Source organism: Microchirus variegatus, assembly GCF_963457635.1.
Source record: "Microchirus variegatus genome assembly, chromosome: 5".
NCBI classification, from domain to species: Eukaryota; Metazoa; Chordata; class Actinopteri; order Pleuronectiformes; family Soleidae; genus Microchirus; species Microchirus variegatus.
This window is the reverse complement of record NC_139806.1, coordinates 22,406,352-22,423,818: the sequence shown is the minus strand read 5'-3', so window position 1 is coordinate 22,423,818 and position 17,467 is coordinate 22,406,352.

The following is a 17,467-nucleotide window of genomic DNA, read 5'->3' as shown; positions in this document are numbered from 1 at the left end:
GAAAGCAAAAGAATTGTCAAAAGATCTGCAGGAAAAGGTAGTTTAACTCTCACACTTTTACACCTACGGTCAATTTAGACCAATTCACCTAATCTCCAAATCTGCATGTTTTTGGAGTGTTGGAGGAAGCCAGAGAACCCGGAGAAAACCCATGCACAAACGGCGGGAGAACATGCAAACTCCATGCAGAAAGGCCCTTGTTCCATCTGAGGCTTGAACCCAGGGAACCTGGGTCTTCTTGCTGCAAAGGCGAGAGTGCTAACCACTAATAGATGGCAAATTGATAAACAAAAATGATTTACATGAATCTAATGTTTGTTGTATGATGTAAAATAGCTAAACAGGACACAAGATGTGTCCAGCAACCACATAAAGACAGGGGCTGCATATTAAGTCAAGTATTTATTAACTGAACAAGGATCAAGAGCTTTCACAACCTTTACCAGATACATACAACACACATATGACCAATAGTGCAGTCAATTTATTCTAAAGGAAAGTGCATAATTTGATCTTTAGACGTCTTGCTAAATGCATCTTACAATACTTTCTTACACAAAACAGTCTGATTATCTGATGTGCATGAAGTTTAACCTGCAGTTAAACCCTGACTGAGCGATACAAACATCAACAAAGTTAGCAAACAAGCTAACGAACATCGCGTCAAACGACTGCTGTTCGCTGCTACGAGCCATAAACAGTACGTAGGAAAGTGTGAACTCCCTGTCACTGGTCAAACTGTGTACTTATCAGTTAGTGCTGGGACTGGTTAAACAAGCACAATCCTCCGTGTATTTTTAAAACAGTTTGCTTCGCTTAGAGCGCCGCGAGCAGAGAGGCGAACAAATTATCGGGAGACGTGAGGTGAAGATATCCCCTACTCTTTTTGCTCAGTTTACATATGACGCAAGCATGTTTAAGATCCCTATTGCAAATGCATTGGAGAGTATGTTTTCCAAACATTTTTTTTTAACATGAGCGTCAATGGGAGAAAGAAGCGGGACCATAAAACATGACTTGAATCTGACGATTCTGATTGGACAGTGACAGATAATATGTCAAGAACACTGATAATAACTACTTTCGCTGGCAGAGATGGCTGAAAGGAATATTAGTACTAAGGATCTTTGGAATTGGTTAGGAAAAAATATTATCTTTCTCCTCTTAGTTGGTAGGGCGTCGCCCAAATTGTCCCTATACACCATCCGCCCATGCTTGTAGCGCTTTGCCATGGTAACTTTATTATTATAAAGGCTACGAAAATTATTCATTAATTATTATACAGCGATTAAACGACACAGGTGGATAGTAAATTCAATTTTTTTTACAAAAAAGTCATACTATAGTATGTCGTCCAATATTTGAGAAAAAAGTCATAATATAGTATGTCGTTCAAAATGTGACTAAAAAAATCAAAGTATGTCTTCCAAAAATATACAAAAAAGTCATACTATAGTATATCGAATAAAATGTGACAAAAAGTCATACTTTCGTACGTTGGCCACATTGAGATGAAAATGACATACGTAAGTATGTCATCTAAACCAGTAAAAAAGCCCCAGTGGCCTAATGGATAAGGCACTGGCCTCCTAAGCCAGGGATTGTGGGTTCAAGTCCCATCTGGGGTGATATGTGTTGTAATGTTCTAAACTATCATACCTGACTATATCATTTAAAAAAAGTCCATAGTATGTTGTCCAAAATAAGACAAAAAAGTCATACTTCAGAATGTCGAAAAAAATTTGACAAAAAGTCATACTATAGTATGTAGTCATAAATGTCACTAAAAAAATCATAGTATAGCATGTCTTGCAAAAATATACAAAAAGTCATACTATAGTATGTCTTCCAAAATTATACAAAAATGTCATTCTATAGTATGTCAAATTTTTTTTTACAAAAAAGTCATCCTATAGTATGTCGTTCAAAATGTGACTAAACAAATCATAGCATAGTATGTCTTCCAAAATTTCACTAAAAAATTATAGCATAGTATGCCGTCCAAAATTATACAAAAAAGTCATACTATAGTATGTCTTCCAAAATTTTACAAAAAAATTATACTATAGTATATCGTCCAAAATGTGACTAAACAAAATAATAGTGTAGTATGTCTTCCAAAAATATACAAAAATGTCATACTATAGTATGTCGTCCAATATTTAAGAAAAAAGTCATAATATAGTATGTCGTTCAAAATGTGACTAAAAAAATCAAAGTATGTCTTCCAAAAATATACAAAAAAGTCATACTATAGTATGTCAAATTTTTTTTGACAAAATTCATAGTAAAGTATGTCGTCCAAAGTGTGACAAAAAATCATAGTATAGTATGTCTTCCAAAAATATACAAAAAAGTCATTCTATAGTATGTCGAATAAAATGTGACAAAAAGTCATACTTTCGTACGTTGGCCACATTGAGATGAAAATTACATACATAAGTATGTCATCTAAACAAGTAAAAAAGCCCCAGTGGCTTAATGGATAAGGCACTGGCCTCCTAAGCCAGGGATTGTGGGTTCAAGTCCCATCTGGGGTGATATGTGTTGTAATGTTCTAAACTATCATACCTGACTATATCATTTAAAAAAAGTCCATAGTATGTTGTCCAAAATAAGACAAAAAAGTCATACTTCAGAATGTCGAAAAAAATTTGACAAAAAGTCATACTATAGTATGTAGTCATAAATGTCACTAAAAAAATCATAGTATAGCATGTCTTGCAAAAATATACAAAAAGTCATACTATAGTATGTCTTCCAAAATTATACAAAAATGTCATTCTATAGTATGTCAAATTTTTTTTTACAAAAAAGTCATCCTATAGTATGTCGTTCAAAATGTGACTAAACAAATCATAGCATAGTACGTCTTCCAAAATTTCACTAAAAAATTATAGCATAGTATGCCGTCCAAAATTATACAAAAAAGTCATACTATAGTATGTCTTCCAAAATTTTACAAAAAAATTATACTATAGTATATCGTCCAAAATGTGACTAAACAAAATAATAGTGTAGTATGTCTTCCAAAAATATACAAAAATGTCATACTATAGTATGTCGTCCAATATTTAAGAAAAAAGTCATAATATAGTATGTCGTTCAAAATGTGACTAAAAAAATCAAAGTATGTCTTCCAAAAATATACAAAAAAGTCATACTATAGTATGTCAAATTTTTTTTGACAAAATTCATAGTATAGTATGTCGTCCAAAGTGTGACAAAAAATCATAGTATAGTATGTCTTCCAAAAATATACAAAAAAGTCATTCTATAGTATGTCGAATAAAATGTGACAAAAAGTCATACTTTCGTACGTTGGCCACATTGAGATGAAAATTACATACATAAGTATGTCATCTAAACAAGTAAAAAAGCCCCAGTGGCTTAATGGATAAGGCACTGGCCTCCTAAGCCAGGGATTGTGGGTTCAAGTCCCATCTGGGGTGATATGTGTTGTAATGTTCTAAACTATCATACCTGACTATATCATTTAAAAAAAGTCCATAGAATGTTGTCCAAGATAAGACAAAAAAGTCATACTTCAGAATGTCGAAAAAAATTAGACAAAAAGTCATACTATAGTATGTCGTCCAAAATGTCACTAAAAAATCTTAGTATAGAATGTCTTGCAAAAATATACAAAAAGTCATACTATAGTATGTCTTCCAAAATTATACAAAAACGTCATTCTATATTATGTCAATTTTTTTTTTACAAAAAAGTCATCCAATAGTATGTCGCTCAAAATGTGACTAAAAAATCATAGTATAGTATGTCTTCCAAAATTTCACTAAAAAATTATAGCATAGTATGCCGTCCAAAATTATACAAAAAAGTCATACTATAGTATGTCTTCCAAAATTTTACTGAAAAATTATACTATAGTATGTCGTCCAAAATGTGACTAAACAAAATAATAGTGTAGTATGTCTTCCAAAAATATACAAAAAAGTCATACTATAGTATGTCGAAATTTTTTTTGACAAAATTCATACTAAAGTATGTCGTCTAAAGGGTGACAAACAATCATAGTATGTTATGTCTTCCAAAAATATACAAAAAAGTAATTCTATAGTATGTCGAATAAAATGTGACAAAAAGTCATACTTTCGTACGTTGGCCACATTGAGATGAAAATTACATACATAAGTATGTCATCTAAACAAGTAAAAAATCCCCAGTGGCCTAATGGATAAGGCACTGGCCTCCTAAGCCAGGGATTGTGGGTTCAAGTCCCATCTGGGGTGATATGAGTTGTAATGTTCTAAACTATTATACCTGACTATATCATTTAAAAAAGTCCATAGTATGTTGTCCAAAATAAGACAAAAAAGTCATACTTCAGAATGTCGACAAAAAGTCATACTATAGTATATCGTCCAAAATGTCACTAAAAAAATCATAGTATAGCAAGTCTTGCAAAAATATACAAAAAGTCATACTATAGTATGTCGAAGAAAATTTGACATAAAGTCATAATATAGTATGTTGTTCAAAATTTGACAAAAAGTCATACTATAGTATGTTGTCCAAAATGTCACTAAAAAAATCATAGTATAGTATGTCTTCCAAAGTTTTACTAAAAAATTATACTATAGTATGTCGTCCAAAATGTGACTAGACAAAATCATAGTATAGCATGTCTTGCAAAAATATAAAAAAAAGTCATACTATAGTATGTCTTTCAAAATTATACAAAAACGTCATTCTATAGTATGTCAAATTTTTTTTTACAAAAAAGTCATACTATAGTATGTCGTTCAAAATGTGACAAAAAAAATCATAGTATAGTATGTCTTCCAAAATTTCACTAAAAAATTATAGCATAGTATGCCGTCCAAAATTATACAAAAAAGTCATACTATAGTATGTCTTCCAAAATTTTACAAAAAAATTATACTATAGTATATCGTCCAAAATGTAACTAAACAAAATAATAGTGTAGTATGTCTTCCAAAAATATACAAAAATGTCATACTATAGTATGTCGAAATTTTTTTGACAAAATTCATACTATAGTATGTCGTCCAAAGTGTGACAAAAAATCATAGTATAGTATGTTTTCCAAAAATATACAAAAAAGTCATTCTATAGTATGTCGAATAAAATGTGACAAAAAGTCATACTTTCGTACATTGGCCACATTGAGATGAAGATAGCATACGTTAGTATGTCATCTAAACCAGTAAAAAAGCCCCAGTGGCCTAATGGATAAGGCACTGGCCTCCTAAGCCAGGGATTGTGGGTTCAAGTCCCATCTGGGGTGGTATGCGTTGTAATGTTCTAAACTATCATACCTGACTATATGATTTAAAAAAAAGTCCATAGTATGTTGTCCAAAATAAGACAAAAAAGTCATACTTCAGAATGTCGAAAAAAATTTGACAAAAAGTCATATGTCTTCCAAAATTATACAAAAACGTCATTCTATATTATGTCAATTTTTTTTTTACAAAAAAGTCATCCTATAGTATGTCGTTCAAAATGTGACTAAAAAAATCATAGTATAGTATGTCTTCCAAAATTTCACTAAAAAATTATAGCATAGTATGCCTTCCAAAGTTATACAAAAAAGTCATACTATAGTATGTCTTCCAAAGTTTTACTAAAAAATTATACTATAGTATGTCGTCCAAAATGTGACTAAACAAAATAATAGTGTAGTATGTCTTCCAAAAATATACAAAAAAGTCATTCTATAGTATGTCGAATAAAATGTGACAAAAAGTCATACTTTCGTACGTTGGCCACATTGAGATGAAGATGACTTAGATTAGATTAGATTAAGAACCCTTTAAGTCCCGCAAGGGGAAATTCAATTCTACAGTGAGTTAGTGAACACACACAGCACACAGTGAGGTGTAGAACATGTAACCCAGTGAGCGGCGCTCGGGGAGCAGTGAGGGGGTTAGGTGCCTTGCTCAACAGCACTTCAGCTGCGGACTGGTCGGGGATTGAACCGGCTACCTTCCGGTCTCGAGCTCAAAGCCCTAACCACTACGCCACAGCTGCCCAATGTTTAGATGACATACGTAAGTCATCTAAACATCTAAACCAGTAAAAAGGCCCCAGTGGCCTAATGGATAAGGCACTGGCCTCCTAAGCCAGGGATTGTGGGTTCAAGTCCCATCTGGGGTGATATGCGTTGTAATGTTCTAGACCAGGGGTCACCAACGTGGTGCCCGCGGGCACCTGGTAGCCAATACGGTGCCCGCGGGCTCACTTCACTGCACCTCACTTGCATGTATCCGTATGATCTGTCAGTAAAATATCTTTGATATTGTTTATAAAAACTGGTAATCGTTAGGAGTAAGCACTGGAAGGAATGTGTATGCAGTTGAATGCATAATATTAATCATTTAAATGGTAAACAAACAAAAAAATATTATATGGTAGCCCTCCATATTATTTTTTACCCTTAAGGTAGCTCTCTGTCTCAAAAAGGTTGGTGACCCCTGTTCTAGACCATGGGTGTCAAAATCTGGCCCGCAGGCCAAATTTGGTTAAATTAAGTTATATAAGCGTTGCTTGTTCCATATTCAGTGTTAAAGCAAATCAGTGTAACAAACTGAGCAATAATTAACATTTTATTCATGCACTTTCTCTTGCTACTTCAAGGCTTGAATGTTTGATTCATTCATTATTGTTATTTTATTTTCAAATTTATTATTAGCCTGTGGAAAAAGTTTATTTCGATATTTACCTCAGAAGGTTGCAAATAGAAAAGAGGCATAACATTTTTATCCATCCATTATCTACCGCTTATCCTGTATTTAGGGTGCATTCAATTTTTATTTAAATTTTATTTGATATGCCATTGATATTTTTTAATTATTATTATTATTTGAAACTCGATTTTTGCATGTCACTATAAAGTTATATAAGCCTTGCTTGTTCAATATTCAATGCAAAACTTTTCTGGGTCCCTATTAAAAGGTTAATTTGTTCAACCTTGGCCCGCGGCTTTGTTCAGTTTTAAATTTTGGCCCACTCTGAATTTGAGTTTGACACCCCTGATCTAAACTATCATACCTGACTATATCATTTAAAAAAAGTCCATAGTATGTTGTCCAAAATAAGACAAAAAAGTCATACTTCAGAATGTTGAAAAAAATTTGACAAAAAGTCATACTATAGTATGTCGTCCAAAATGTCACTAAAAAATCATAGTATAGTATGTCTTGCAAAAATATACAAAAAGTCATACTATAGTATGTCTTTCAAAATGTGACTAAAAAAATCATAGTATAGTATGTCTTCCAAAATTTCACTAAAAAATTATAGCATAGTATGCCGTCCAAAATTATACAAAAAAGTCATACTATAGTATGTCTTCCAAAATTTTACTAAAAAATTATACTATAGTATGTCGTCCAAAATGTGACTAGACAAAATAATAGTGTAGTATGTCTTCCAAAAATATAATTTAACCCCAGAAATAATGCAAACTGGATCCTTTCAGAGACATGAAGGGGAACGTACTTCCAGCAGATGGCAGCATTTCACAAGGTAGTGGGATTTTAAATGACTACAATTTCAGGTGCCATTTTTTATTTGTTCAATTAGGACATGAACATTGATTCATTACAGGTGGAGCTGCTCCCACACATAGCTACATTGCTTCAATTTGTGTTTACCTGTTGGAGTTTCTTCCGACCTGAGTGATCCGATCACAGGTAAACACACGATCACCGACTCACCATGTAGGTATGTTGTCAACGCAACTGTCACAATTCACTGTTTTCAAAAACAGAATTAGTATCAAATATGTCTAGTATGATGACAAAAAATGTCTTCATATTGTCAAAAATGTCCTTGTATAGTGTGTCAACAAAAAACGTCCAAATATAAACTCAAAAATTGGGTAGTATAGTATAATATTCGTATAGTATAACATACTACCCGATCGTGCTCCCCAGAAGGTGTACATCTTTGAGGCTAAATTTCTCCCTAAACTAGTTTTTGTGGCATTCAAATGGCCACCTCTTCTTTTTCAGATTTCCACGCCTTAGTTACTTTTTCCATGGCTGGGCAAATATGTCATCAAAATATGTCAAAATATAAACTGTCAAAAAAATGTCCTAGTATAGTACGTCAACAAAAAATGACAAAATACAAAATTAAGAATCTAGTCTGGCCAGTCGGTGGCAGGTAAATTGAAAAAAATAATCTTCTTGTGAAACAGCAACTGTACAGGAGTGGTGGTTTAGTAGAATTTCAAAATAAAAGTTGATATGGAGCGATATATAGTTCACACAAAAAGGTTTTACGTATTTTGCTCATATTGCTCACATTTACCGCAACGACCATATTTTAATATTTTAACTATTAAATTAGGTTAAATTATACATTTGTTTAATCTATTTATAAAGTAGGAGGTCATACAACCTGTGCATTTCCTGGGAGTAGGAGTAGGAGCTAATGTTTTTTATTTATTTATTTTTAATTATATAAACAGTAATTTCCCTGTGCTGATGTGTCATTAATACCTCATACTATCACACTTAGAACTATCCATTTAAATGAGACTAGTCAAAGTGTGAAGAAAAAGATTCCTAACCCTTTACCACCTCTAGAGGGCCAGGGACTGCCACCTTGTGGATCTGAACCTGGAGAACTCTACGGTTGTAGGAACCGAACCTTGTGCAACCAAACATGCTGGACCAGCCGCTTCGGTTCCACAACAGTGGACATTTTTGCTTCATGACAACCTCATAGAAATTGCAAATTAAAAAAAATAACCTATTTGAAAATCTTTTATAGTCTTATTGTAAAGTTGTATTCAGAACTGCAAGTAACTACATTATGTATGTGTATTTTAACAGAAAAAGCGCAATATTTAGAAAGGTACAACCACTAAAACAACTTAGAAACCAGTGAAAGGCCTCAGATCTTCCTGCCTCTTATCACAGTAAGAAAACAGAAAACTGCCAGATTTGTTCAAAGTTTGCTGACCTACTTACTCAGACTTATTTGGGCTAAGAAATGCTTGGAGATGAGAAAGCAGCTTTATTTTCAGACTGTGAGTTTTTTATCCGCCTATACAGCACTCAAAATAGCCATGTGATGTTTCTAAGGCAACCACAAGGGTCTGCACTAAACCATTCTTGAAATACATTACCCACATTATAGGAATCAAGTTTTACATTTCAAAACTTAGCCTTTTTTATTTAACATTGGAGCTTATATTTATTTATTTTAAAGGTGACATAGAGTGGTCCTGTTGCACATAAATGTTAGTTATGGAGGTCTACTTACATATATTAACTTGTTTTTATGGTCAAAAACCTCCTAGTTGCTGTAAACAAGCCGATAGAAATCCTCTTTTCTGACACGACGCTGAAGTTAGCCTCCGATTCTGCACTTAAGGGGAAAGTTAAGGGGAAATAAACTTGATGCGCAGTGTGACTGTTTGCACACTGGTTGTCTGTTTTTTGTGACACTTGATGTGAAAACATTTTAGACATGTTAGGTAAGACATTAACTTTGCATGACATCCACTGTTGTATTTGTGAAGCTTTTATTTAATTTATGAAAATTCTAAAGGGGAGATTTCACCGTTTTTGTTTTATACTCAGACCTCATTAGAACAGGTCCTGATCCAAAACCACTGTACCTAGACTTCTCAAATCTGGACTAGATTAATCTACAGACCCTGAAGATTCATAAAAACACTCTCTGATTTGTGAAACCTTTATTCTATTTATGAAAATGCAATAAAGGCACATTTCAACATTTTTTCAGCATATAGACCACTTTGGACCAGGTCCAACTTTCACCCCCAGAAGACAGAGTCTTGTGATTGGCCAGTACTATCCAGCACATCCGTTCTCAGAAGCGCAGCGCCCCCCTCTGGAACGGTGGATGCACTGCTCCTCATTATCAAAACATTGTTTTAACAGTGTTTAAAAATAGCTTCGTCACGACTCCCCGCCGCAGTCCCTTTTATGACTTTAAACCAGAGTCAGACCCAGAGTCAGAAGACACTGTTGCTCGTGAAACACCTCCACAACGGACGTTATTCTTCTTCTGCGGTTCAATGTACGCAACCGGATGTGCCCGGACTACCGCCCGGAGCAGGACGATTGGTTGTTCAGGAGAACCGCTGCTTACGTAACTATTATAGGATTTTCAGTCTCGTTGAGCCCCGAGATTACAATAAAACACAACGTTCTCAGCAATGGCTGAACTGTTTGTTTTGAACCGTCAGGGCTTCATAAACAAGGTAATGACGCAGATACACACTAAAAAAACAGCGTTAATAGGAACTTCCAGTCTAGTTCCACTTTAAATATGTACTATAAACGTATAAATGTATTTAGGTCTACATTCTATTTGTATTTCAAAGTCAGAGGTCAGACACAAGAATAATGCAACAATAAATATATATAAAATTATTGTTATCAGATTGGGATAATTTAAATGTTGCTGCGACAATGGTAATGTAAAAAGGAATGCTTTATTTAATATCAAAGCAAAGCTGCTCCACTAATATAATACTGTGCTGCAGTTACATGTACACCACATTCATTTGGCATTGGAAATGTGGCTCTATTAATGGAGTATTTGTCTTAGCTGTTTATGTAAACAGAGTCATCAGACAGAGAGGAGGAGAGAGAGAGGCAGAGAAAGCTGCGTTCAGGGTGGGATGATGACAGCCCCTGGCTCTGCATTGCTGACGAAAGCTGCTTAACTCCTCAGTTGCTATGGCAACCATGGAGAGCAGCCAGACAAAAAACGAGGCAAAGGGGAGGGGCTTTCAAGGGAGAAATAGAGGAGAAAGGGCTGGATGAGAAAGAGAGAGAGAGAGCGAGGGATACAGACTCAATAAAGAAACACAAGGAGCAGCAGAGATAAAGCAGAGCTTAAGACGAGAGAAATAAATGCTCACCACACTCACTATTGGCTGGGGAATACAAACTGCAGTAAGAGACTGAAGGATACAGAGAACGGAGTACACAAAGAGAAGATGGATGTACAAACAGAAAACATGGACCCCCCACCCAGTGAATCCCAGCCCAGTGGAAAAATACGAAAAGGATTTAAGCTGTTTGGCAAACGCAAGCCAGGTAACATCTTTTCAATTCGGAGCAAAGGGGATGGAAACGGCAAATCACCTGTTTCCAGGAGCAACACCCTGGATGGATTATCAGAGAATGCTGCAATCGATTCGGAGCAGGATCCAGACAAGGGACAGGAGGTAAGTCACGGAGAGAGGGAGCAGGCCGACGAGGAGCCGCTAAGTGAAGATGATGGCGTTCTAGCTGCTGCCCCTCCTCGCACCTCCATTTCTTCAGCTTGCTCAGCCAAGTCCCTCAGCTTTCTGTCAATACTGAGGGGTGGCAGGAGAGGTGTAGGGGACCGGCAGGTCCACACTGTGTCCCAACCTGTGGGTCGGCAGCGTCGTGGGCTGAAAGGTCTCTTTGGCAGTGTAAAGTTACGCTCAAAAGACAAAGAGGACAAGGAGGACATTCCACCAAGCCCACTTCTCATGTCGTCCCGTGCCAACAGTGTGGAAATCATCAAAGAGGACCTTACCCTCACCCCCAAATCCCAGCCTCGATCTCTGGAAAGCCCTGAGACTGAGAGCAGTGAGCCCCTCAAGAGTTTAATAGCACCAGACAGGGACGCCACACCCCCACAAGAGAACATAACTCCCCAGGTAACAACAGGGAAAGTGAGCAGTACCGATGAACCTGCTTCTGAACCACCATTGGTACCTGGGGACACCAGCCTGAGCTCCTTGTTGGCAGACATCTCCTCTCTCTTGACCTTTGACTCAATCTCAGGGGGTAAGGACTTCATGGCTGATGTGGAGGCAGAGTGGGGAAAAGCCAGCAGTACCATAAGTGCTGTGGTGAGTGAAGTCCCGTCATCATCCACATCTCTATTCTCCAAACCTACCATGTCCTCTCCTCTGACTTCTACCTCGGTCAGTGCAGATGCTATGACAAAACCCTATTCTGTAGCTGCCTCCACAACAATCGCGAGCCAATCATTTTCTCCTCTGACAAAGTCAACTTTACCCTCTATACCCACTGCCACATCCTCCACTCTGACACCTAACTCACTCAACATTTGGTTGGGTTCTACTGCATCTTCTACTAACACTGAGAATACATCGAATACATTAACCACCACAACAAAAATATCACCCTTTGTCACATTAACAAGCCTTTCAGCTCCAAAAATGTCTTCCTCTTCGATCACAATTAAATCCACACAGAGCTCGACCTCTGCTACAACCACAGCTCCTCCAAATGCCCCAGCCACTATCAAAGCTTCCTTTACTACTCCACCTCTTACCTCAATGGCTGGCAAAGTGGCTTCAGATATTGCAGCATCACCAACAACAATTGATTCCGTAAGTAATCCTAACTTTGTAGCTACTCTGCCTCTTGCATCAGCTAAAGCATCAGTAACACATAGCCCACCTTCCCTTGTTACCACCACTAAACTGGATTTAGGTAACAGTTTGCAATCTTCCAGTGCAGGAGATTTTAAAGCTCCAGTGACAGTAACACCAACCAGTGCTGTCACAACCAAACCCTTCTATCCTCCACCAGTTATCACCTCAAAGGTGATAACATTTACCACATCAGCTGCAACCTCAAGCTCAGTATCAATGGTCAATTCAAAGCCGACTCTGCCCTTGAGCCCAGTGGACCAAAATAAGACCTCCCCCTTACTTGTCACTACTCTAGATATTTGTCCTCCCGCAACTAAAACTCAGTCCAGCCATGCATCTGTTTCAGCTCCTTCACCAACTTCTTCAGATATGGCTTCTGCCATCCAATCCAATCCTGCAGTGGTCTCTTTAGATAAGATACCCCCTGCTCCAACACTTACGGCAGCCCCTACTGCTGATGCTTTTGTTCCCACAGGCCCCCCAACACCTCCTGCTCTGAGTCATAGCCCTAAAGCTCCCACTGCTCAAGCTCAAATCCCAATCTCGGTATGCAAGGATACTCCTGCTACAACCCAGAACCCAATTTCTGTATCTAAAGATGGTCCTGCCCCTGCTCAGATTCCTGTTTATGTATCAAAAGACACTACTTTGTCTGCTAAAATTCCAGTTTTTCATTCGAAAGCCTCCCCTGTGCCTATGCTTGCCCCCGTCCCATGCCTGGAATCTTCTCCTCCTTCTCCCACTGTACCTTGGCCAAGTGAACCCGCAGTCTCTGCTCTGACAAGAGGAAGTGGGCAGGTGACAGTTGATGGCCAACTCATTGATCCAAGTAGCAAACCAGGAGGTATCACGGGTGCTAAAACAGAACTAAACAGTGAGATCCGAACAATCCACCAGTTTGCCTCCAAAGAAAGAAAGACACCACAGGTGAAGGCATCAGGTCTCAGCAAAATACCTGTAGTTGGAGGTGGCAGACCAGGCAAGCAATCTGTCCGTGAGAGCCAACATGTTGATAATGAATCAAGCAGAGACCCACCGACTCCTGTGTTTGAGGAGGAGAGGCATTTCAACTCGCATAATGCAGGGAGAAGCAAAGATAAAGTCAGTGATGTTGATACCAATGTATCCACCTTAATACACACTCAGGAGGAGGATCAGCAACCACCCCAGCCAAAAGTTCTCACCAGTTTACCACGTGACTCAAAGATCCCCGTGAAACACGGCACACAGTCTCACACTGCCTCCCAAACCCCTAAAGAACCCTCTCGCACCAAGATACCCGTGTCCAAGGTTCCTGTCCGCAGGGCAGGTCATAAACCTGCACTCACAGGAAGCAGCACCCAGATCAGAAAATAAAATGGACTGAATAAAACAAGGATAAAGATCACGACTATGACTCCAACTTTTCCTTCCCCTATTTAACTACATGATCACCTTTTAAAATGTATATTTCTATACAGTTTTTCTCTACTTGTCTCTGCCATCTCTTGGCTTCACTACACCATAAGCAACAGTGACGGAGTCATGAAGGTCGTCAGCACTCAAGCACAAATCGTCACCACTGGAAGCTGAAGCAACAAGCCTGGCTCTTTGGTGTTGAGCCAGGACATGTACTCAGGAAAGGTTCGGGTCACACCTGAACACACAGCAGCATCGGGAAATAAGGAAAAGCAAGTTAAAAGGTCATTTGGGAACAATCACACACAAGGCGAGTGCCTTTCTAAAGGTGCTTTTCCTACAGACTTTCAGAATTTATTCAGTCTTTTCTACAGTGGTTTTAACTTTTGTTACTCCCAGTTTTTGTAGGACCTGTCAAAATCATGTCATTTCTTTGCAGAAAATCTCTTTGATAACAAACGATACCCTTTACTTTTTATTTATGCCAGGAGAAGACGAATGGGCGCTCTATAAATAAATGCAACAACCAAATTTATATTCCGCATCTATCTCTGGATGTATGTAGCAGAATATGTGCCATTAAGTTTTTGCACAATATGTTGAACTGTACAGAGCCTGTGTGTCCCCCCCCCCCCCCCCCCCCACACTCATATGTAACTAGATCAGATCTCACAGTGGGACTATGGGACAGACTGTGGTTTGAGGGAGGAGAGAAGGAAGTAACTCCCTCCACTGAAATGGACAAGCGACAGCAGCCATTATGAATGGTGCTGCTCATGTCTGAGCAAGAGAGAGGATGTTGAGATGAGATCTCCAGCTTGTATACTGACACATCCATCCTAATCCCAGTAATATTATAAGATGAGAACAATATCTCAGTGTCTAGTCTCATCAGTGTTGTTCTGTTTCCTGTTTAATCAATAAAACAATGAGTACTTGCAATCTGAAATCTGTTCAAATTGTGACTTCTATCCTGTTTCATATACTGTGAATATTGGAATTTATAAAACGATTTACAGGGTCTGTAATAAGAAACATACACACATCAGCCTCAACATTAAAATTTAGACTGGCACAATTATAATTAATATTGTGGCACTTTTGTGAGGTCAACGTTTTGTTGTAGTTTCAGTAATTCTTCACCTCTTTGTGGTTTGACGCAACAGTAAAATCAGTTACCAGTTTTAATGGTGTGGCTGAGCAGTGCATCATCTCTATAGCTGATTTATGTGGAAATTACAGAAAATAATCCAGTGTCAATAAACTCAATATATTACCGCACCCTGGGATCAGAGTGCCATCACACAGTAGGAACATCATTCCAGCATCATCCCCACTCGTACAAGCTCACTGACCTGAATAGCGAGCACATGAATGTCAGCAGGGCCTGGCCAATCAGCTCCAAGGAAAAATGCTTAACACGCATAACTTACCATCAGAGAAAATGGTCAGGGAATGTGTGTCATTGCTATTCTTAGTGTGAAACGCACCAAATGGATCCCCTTGTACTGAGTGGATGATTTGATTTGGACGTTAAGCATCGGCTTCATGTCAGAGCAGAAAAGAACAATCTGCAGCATAGAGTTGTCCCGTCTACAGTGTTATACAAAGATAGGAAAAAAGGCATATTGAAAATTCTACTCGAGGTACATCTAACCTGAGGTTAAGGAAGGGAAGCTGCTCTGAGTCACGGGGTAATGTGAGTCTGATAAAGGACAAAAGGTAATTTTCTTTTTTGCTAAAAAGCATTACTGTGGTGACACACAAAGACCTCACTATAGTTTCAGAGGCCAGAGGCTTCAAGCTGAGAAAAGATGGCCATAATTTGCCCGAGAAAAACACAAGGATTTTACCACATCTGTTGACGATACAGACTGCACAGGGTGAAACCATCTCGCTCAGAAGGGAACAGTTTCCCCCTGAGGCTCCCACATAACACATGATTGCTTCACAGGCACACCTGTGATTTGGAGTTTGCAGTTCAATAGTTTGCATTAAGCATGCCTGTTTGTGCAAATATCAGGCTCCTTATGAGGCCTTACATTGTGTCATGAATGAGTGTGATGAATTACATTATGTTCTGATTACAAGAGACAATGTGTGTCAATGGTATCCTGTATTTTAAAAGTGAAAAATAAAACATTCACAGTCAGTGAATGCTGTCTTTTGTCCACCTCCATTCACATGATTTCCCAGCAATGTGGCTTTCATGCTTGTGAGTGATAGTAACAACAGCCTTGAGTAAAGTACAGCCAGGGAACAAGTTAGAATAATGTTGGAATCTCAGATTAACTCGGCAAAAGCTGTTGGCGTGTTTCCCTGCAAACACTGCCCGAAACATGTTACACATGATGGGTATTATAGCACTCATGATGCACTGAGGCCATCGTGTTTCTGTTTTTGCCTCCACGGAGAGACGATGTGCCTCTTTAGAACCCGTTTTAGCATGCTTCAGTCCGTGTTACTATGCCAACCCCACTAGGTCAACCAATACAAGGCTGTGAGTGGAGCCTGGAGGAAGAGTTTAGACAAACGAGTGCCTTAATGAGCACATGCATGGTTTTAATACTAATAAGACAACACCTCATTAGTTCATATGTAGTTTTAAATGGATTTACTGATGATGTTTTTTTGCTGTAATATGAGACTCATTTTGCACACTATTAATCTGTAATAGTAAACTAAAAACAACACTCAAGTACCAGGTATCTATACTTTCTTTTACTTCAGCTACCATCCCACTACATTTTAAAGGGGTATGTGGTTTAACTCAACGACATTTATCTAGATTAATCACAGAGTAGTTGAAGACACTTCTCTTGTTGCTGCCTTGCTGCAGTTTTCCGAGTGCACTTTTCTACAACTTTGTAATGTTATATTAGCATGGAATTTTTTCTACACTATAAAGTATTTTAATTCCTATAATCTGAATTTCAAAATAATTCAAATTGTAAATCAGACAAGAATATATCCACTCACTCATCTTTTTACACTTTATCCTCCGTACACCCTGTACTGGTCACCAGTCCATCACAGGGCCACATAGAGACAAACAACCATCCACACTCACCCTCAGACCTACGGTCAATTTAGAATTTTTGAATCTGCCTAATCCCCAAATCTGCAAGTTTTTGGACTGTGGGAGGAAACTGGAGAACCCATGCAAACTCCATGCAGAAAGGCCCTTGTTCCAACCTTATTGTGAACCCGGATAACAATATTGATCTAATTAGAAACAATGTGGCTGAAAGTAAATGCATTAATTGAAAATACTGTCCAAAATTCTAATCTGTGGAAAAGTGATTTGGAGATTCACATCTCTACAAAGTCAATAAAAAGATAGATTATGGATTATATTTTGAGAATTTAGTGCGATGATGAATTCGTAGAGTTGATCCAGTGTTGGTGGTATTAACCTGAAAAGTTAAATTTCTTAAGGAGGTTTGATGAAAATATCTAGTTACACTGCACAACAGAGTCATTGTGCAGTGTATTATAATAAGGCTTTATTCCCAAGGTGATATATTATAGCTGAGCAGAAATAATGCTATGGCACTCAATATCCATGGGAAAAGTTGCCACAGTGGGATTTTCAAAGCTCTCTTTGATGCATCAAGAAACTAGCTCACTTATCCCTTTATATTTTAATCAATC